The following is a 7,041-nucleotide window of genomic DNA, read 5'->3' as shown; positions in this document are numbered from 1 at the left end:
TAGTGATTCAGATTCAACAAATTTAGATATGGAAGAAACGGAACCTCAAAGTATGGAAGACCGAATGAGAGCCACACGCACGGGCCAAGGTCATGCCATTAATCCACCAGATGTTAATGCACCAGATTTTGAAATCAAATGACAAATCCTACACATGATCACTAATCAATGCCAATTTAGTGGTACAACAAAAGAAGATCCAAACGAACATCTTCTAACTTTTAGTAGGATTTGTAATCTATTTAAGATCCGAGAAGTTGAGGATGAAACTATTTATCTCATGTTGTTCCCCTGGACTTTAAAGGGGGAAGCCAAAGATTGGTTAGAATCATTACCCGAAAGGAACGATTGATTCATGGGATGTTTTAGTTGAGAAATTTCTTAAAAGATTCTTTCCGGCATCTAAAGCCGTGAGACTTCAAGGAGAAATTTCCACATTCACACAAAAGCCAAATGAAACGTTATATGAGGCATGGACAAGATTCGGAAAAATGTTGAGAGGATGTCCTCAACACGGTCGAGATACTTATCAAATAGTTCAAATATTTTACAAAGGAGTCGACGTCGCTATACGAAAAGACATCGACACAGCAGCTGGTGGTTTCATTATGAAGAAAACCGCAACCGAAGCTCATAAAATTATTGAAAACACAACATCCCACTCGTATGAGTGGCATCAAGAAAAAGATATTTTTCGCTCATCTAATGCGGCTAGAGCCGATTCTAGCCATGACTTTGATTCCATTTCCGCAAAGTTAGATGCTTTCGAGAGACGAATGGAAAAGATGACTAAAGATATTCAAGCAATACGAATTAGTTGTGAGCAGTGTGGAGGACCACATTTGACAAAAGATTGTCTTAGTGTTGAACAAACCATGGAACAAAGAGAGAATGTTTCATACATGAACCAAAGGCCGGGAAATAATTATCAAAATAATTATCAACAGCCAAGGCCAAACTACAATCGAAACCAAAAAATTCTGTACAATCAAAATGCCCAAAACAATAACCAACAAGGTCCTAGCAATCAACAAGTACCCAATAATACTTACAATCAGCAAAGACCTGGTTATTTCAATAAACCACCACAAATCGATGAGAAAAAGACAAAGTTGGATGAAATGATGGCAAAGTTGAGATAATCTCAAAACCAGTTATTTACATCTCAGATACAAACTAATGAACAAAATGCTCAAGCATTTAGAAATCAACAAGCTTTCATCCAAAATCTGGAACAAGAAGTAAGTAACCTAGCAAGGTTAATTGGAGAAATAAAATCGGGGAGTCTACCCAGCGATACAAATGCTAACCCTCGAAATAAAACAGCTAAAGCCATTACCACAAGAAGTGGTATTACACTTAAATCACCTGAAATGCCTGTAATTTCTGATGACTCTATTCCTACTACACAAGCACCACAGCCTGAGCAAGAGTAGGAAACAGGACCGGTAGTTGAAAAGGTTAATGAAGATAACACAGTTAAGGCAAAGCCTTATGTTAAACCATACCAACCACCGCTTCCTTACCCGAGTAAAATGAGAAAAGAAAGACTTGAAGCTGAGCAATCTAAATTCTTCGATATGTTTAAACAAATAAATGTCAATCTTCTTTCATTGATGTGATTTCAGGAATGCCAAAATACGCTAAATTCCTGAAAGATCTAATCACAAATAGAAAGAAAATGGAAGAACTCTCGGCTGTTACAATGAATGCTAATTGTTCTGTAGTGCTGTTGAATAAGATACCAGAAAAATTATCAGATTCAAGAAGTTTCACAATTCCATATTTTCTGGGTAGTCTTAGTTCAGTAGAAGCATTGGCAGACTTAGGTGCTAGTATAAATTTAATGCCGTATTCATTATACGCTAAACTAGACCTTGGAGAATTGAAACCAACACGAATAAGCATACAACTAGCCGATCGATCAATAAAATATCCTAGAGGGATAATGGAAAACATGCTAGTTAAAGTTGGTACTTTAGTATTTCTAGTAGACTTTGTTATTCTAGATATGGAAGAAGATTCTCGAGTCCCTCTTATATTAGGAAGAACATTCTTAAACACGGCTAAAGCAATAATAGACGTGTTCGGTAAGAAACTGACCCTAAGTATAGAGGATGAGAGTGTTACCTTTTTCTGTTGATAGAGCCATGCAACAACCGCAATCTTCAGATGATACATGTTATTATGTTCAAACTATAGATTCACAACAAGAATTGTTACAAGAATTTCCAGAATTACAAGGAACAGGAGAATGTTCTTTAGGAGAAGGAACTGAACCAATTGATGAAGCTGAAATATTAGCTGCATTTATGGCTAATGAATACGAACCAACAATAGAAGAACTTCAAGTACTGAAAGAGGAAGACAGATATCGATATAAATCATCGATAGAAGAACCACCGATATTAGAGTTAAAGCCACTTCCAAACCATTTGGAATACGCTTATTTACATGGTGAATCTGAATTACCTGTAATAATCTCGTCTTCTCTTACGAAAAATGAAAAATCTCAACTCATTTCTGTGCTAAAAGCTCATAAACCAGCTATTGCATGGAAGATTCATGACATTAAAGGAATAAGTCCTTCGTATTGCACACACAAAATCCTTATGGAAGAAGGTCATAAAACATATAGGCAACGCCAACGAAGACTAAATCCTAATATGCAAGAAGTTGCTAAGAAAGAAATTATTAAACTACTTGATGCATGTTTAATTTATCCAATCTCTGATAGTCCATGGGTAAGCCCAGTTCAATGCGTACCTAAGAAGGGTGGCATCACTGTAATCACAAATGAAAAAAGATGAGCTTATTCCGACTAGGACTGTAACAGGATGAGGTGTTTGTATTGATTATAGAAAATTAAATGACGCCACCAGAAAAGATCACTTTCCCTTACCTTTCATTGATCAAATGTTGGAAAGGTTAGCTGGGAACAGTTACTATTGTTTTCTTGACGGTTTCTCTCGATACTTTCAAATTCCAATCGCACCCGAGGACCAAGAGAAAACTACCTTCATGTGCCCTTATGGTACTTTTGCTTACAAACGCATGCCATTTGGACTTTGCAACGCCCCTGCAACCTTTCAAAGGTGCATGATGGCGATTTTTCACGACATGATAAAAGAATGCATGGAAGTTTTCATGGATGACTTTTCAGTCTTCGGTAATACTTTTGAAACATGTCTAGTTAATCTTGAACGAATGCTTATTAGATGCGAGAAATCAAATCTAGTACTTAATTGGGAGAAATGCCATTTCATGGTTAAAGAAGGCATCGTTCTTGGTCATAAAATTTCAAGTGAAGGAATTGAAGTGGATAGAGCTAAAGTAGATGTAATTGCTAAATTTCCACATCCCACCAATGTTAGAGGAGTTAGGAGTTTTCTAGGGCATGCCGGTTTTTACCATAAAAGATTTTTCTAAAATTGCCACTCCTATGAATAAACTCCTAGAAAAAGATGCTCCATTCATATTTTTGGATGAATGCATCAAATCTTTTAATATTCTTAAAGAAAAACTCACTAATGCACCAATCATGATAACTCCAAATTGGAATCTGTAGTGACCCGAACTTTTCCATGTTTATATATATTAATTGAGATTGATATTTACATGATTAAATGTTTCCAACATGTTAAGCAATCAAACTTGTTAAGACTTGATTAATTGAAATAGGTTTCATATAGACAATTGACTACCAAAGTTGACCGGCGATTCACGAACGTTAAAACTTGTAAAAACTATATGATGACATATATATGGATATATATATATAGTTAACATGATATTATGATAAGTAAACATATCATTAAGTATACTAACAATGAACTACATATGTAAAAACAAGACTACTAACTTAATGATTTTGAAACGAGACATATATGTAACGATTATCGTTGTAACGACATTTAATGTATATATATAATATTAAGATATATTAATACATCATGATATCATGATAATATAATAATTTAACATCTCATTTGATATAATAAATATTGGGTTAACAACATTTAACAAGATCGTTAGCTTAAAGGTATCAAATCAACACTTACATGTAACGACTAACGATGATTTAACGACTCAGTTAAAATGTATATACATGTAGTGTTTTAATATGTATTCATACACTTTTGAAAGACTTCAAGACACTTATCAAAATACTTCTACTTAACAAAAATGCTTACAATTACATCCTCGTTTAGTTTCATCAACAATTCTACTCGTATGCACCCGTATTCGTACTCGTACAATACACAGCTTTTATATGTATGTACTATTGGTATATACACTCCAATGATCAGCTCTTAGCAGCCCGTGTGAGTCACCTAACACATGTGGGAACCATTATTTGGCAACTAGCATGAAATATCTCATAAAATTACAAAAATATGAGTAATCATTCATGACTTATTTACATGAAAACAAAATTACATATCCTTTATATCTAATCCATACACCAACGACCAAAAATACCTACAAACACTTTAATTCTTCAATTTTATTCATCTAATTGATCTCTCTCAAGTTCTATCTTCAAGTTCTAAGTGTTCTTCATAAATTACAAAAGTTCTAGTTTCATAAAATCAAGAATACTTTCAAGTTTGCTAGCTCACTTCCAATCTTGTAAGGTGATCATCCAACCTCAAGAAATCTTTGTTTATTATAGTAGTTTATCATTCTAATACAAGGTAATAATCATATTCAAACTTTGGTTCAATTTCTATAACTATAACAATCTTATTTCAAGTGATGATCTTACTTGAACTTGTTTTCGTGTGATGATTCTACTTCAAGAACTTCGAGCCATCCAAGGATCCGTTGAAGCTAGATCTACTTTTCTCTTTTCCAGTAGGTTTATCCAAGGAACTTAAGGTAGTAATGATGTTCATAACATCATTCGATTCATACATAAAAAGCTATCATATTCGAAGTGGTAAACTAGTAATCACAAGAACATAGTTTAGTTAATTCTAAACTTGTTCGCAAATAAAGTTAATCCTTCTAACTACACTTTTAAAATCAACTATACACATGATCTATATCTATATGATATTCTAACTTAATGATTTAAAACCCGAAAACACGATAAACACCATAAAACCGGATTTACGCCGTCGTAGTTACAACCGGGGGCTGTTTTGGTTTGGATAATTAAAACTATGAAAAACTTTGATTTAAAAGCTATACTTCTGGGAAAATGATTTTTCTTATGAACATGAAACCATATCCAAAAATCATGGTTAAACTCAAAGTGAAAGTATGTTTTTCAAAACAGTCATCAAGATGTCGTTCTTTCGACGGAAATGACTACCTCTTTCAAAAACGACTTGTAACTTGTATTTCCGACTATAAACCTATACCTTTTCTGTTTAGTTTCATAAAGTCAAGTTCAATACAAAACCGTGGCGAATAAATGGCGAGCAAAACAAAATTGGTAAAAACTACTCATTTTAGCTACGTGAAAATTGGTAACAAATCTATTCCAACCATAACTTAATCAACTTGTATTGTATATTATGTAATCTTGAGATACCATAGACACGTATACAATGTTTTGACCTATCATGTCGACACATCTATATATATTTCGGAACAACCATAGACACTCTATATGTGAATGTTGGAGTTAGCTATAAAGGGTTGAGGTTGATTCCAAAATATATATAGTTTGAGTTGTGATCAATACTGAGATAGGTATACACTGGGTCGTGGATTGATTCAAGATAATATATATCGATTTATTTCTGTACATCTAACTGTGGACAACTAGTTGTAGGTTACTAACGAGGACAGCTGACTTAATAAACTTAAAACATCAAAATGTATTAAAAGTGTTGTAAATATATTTTGAACATACTTTGATATATATGTACATATTTGTTATAGGTTCGTGAATCGACCAGTGGCCAAGTCTTACTTCCCGACGAAGTAAAAAATCTGTGAAAGTGAGTTATAGTCCCACTTTTAAAATCTAATATTTTTGGGATGAGAATACATGCAGGTTTTATAAATGATTTACAAAATAGACACAAGTACGTGAAACTACATTCTATGGTTGAATTGTCGAAATCGAATATGCCCCTTTTTATTAAGTCTGGTAATCTAAGAATTACGGAACAGACACCCTAATTAACGCGAATCCTAAAGATAGATCTATTGGGCCTAACAAACCCCATCCAAAGTACCGGATGCTTTAGTACTTCGAATTTTATATCATATCCGAAGGGTGTCCCGGAATGATGGGGATATTCTTATATATGCATCTTGTTAATGTCGGTTACCAGGTGTTCACCATATGAATGATTTTTATCTCTATGTATGGGATGTATATTGAAATATGAAATCTTGTGGTCTATTGTTACGATTTGATATATATAGGTTAAACCTATAACTCACCAACATTTTTGTTGACGTTTAAAGCATGTTTATTCTCAGGTGAATACTAAGAGCTTCCACTGTTGCATACTAAAATAAGGACAAGATTTGGAGTCCATGTTTGTAGGATACTGTGTAAAAACTGCATTCAAGAAAATGATTTCGATGTAACATATTTGTATTGTAAACCATTATGTAATGGTCGTGTGTAAACAGGATATTTTAGATTATCATTATTTGATAATCTACGTAAAGCTTTTTAAACCTTTATTTATGAAATAAAGGTTATGGTTTGTTTTAAAAATGAATACAGTCTTTGAAAAACGTCTCATATAGAGGTCAAAACCTCGCAACGAAATCAATTAATATGGAACGTTTTTAATCAATAAGAACGGGACATTTCAGTTGGTATCAGAGCGTTGGTCTTAGAGAACCAGAATTTTGCATTAGTGTGTCTTATCGAGTTTGTTAGGATGCATTAGTGAGTCTGGACTTCGACCGTGTTTACTTGAAAAATGATTGCTTAACAAATTTTGTTGGAAACTATATATTTTTAACATGTGAATATTATGTGATATATTAATCTCTTAACGTGTTTGATATTATGTGATAGATGTCTACCTCTAGAACAAGTCCCATTGACTCACCTAATAATAA

At 33.5% G+C, this 7,041-nt stretch overlaps 1 non-coding gene across 1 annotated transcript; it reads right to left on the bottom strand.

Annotated features, from left to right (window-relative positions):
* Positions 1–413: 413 nt before the first annotated feature.
* Positions 414–520, bottom strand: LOC139879174 (small nucleolar RNA R71). Its single transcript, XR_011770026.1, has one exon. It is a non-coding gene; the product is annotated as a small nucleolar RNA R71 (small nucleolar RNA).
* Positions 521–7,041: the final 6,521 nt, after the last annotated feature.

Source organism: Rutidosis leptorrhynchoides, chromosome 11, assembly GCF_046630445.1.
Source record: "Rutidosis leptorrhynchoides isolate AG116_Rl617_1_P2 chromosome 11, CSIRO_AGI_Rlap_v1, whole genome shotgun sequence".
In the NCBI taxonomy this organism is placed as follows: domain Eukaryota; kingdom Viridiplantae; phylum Streptophyta; class Magnoliopsida; order Asterales; family Asteraceae; genus Rutidosis; species Rutidosis leptorrhynchoides.
This window is presented reverse-complemented; position numbering and strand designations above follow the sequence as displayed.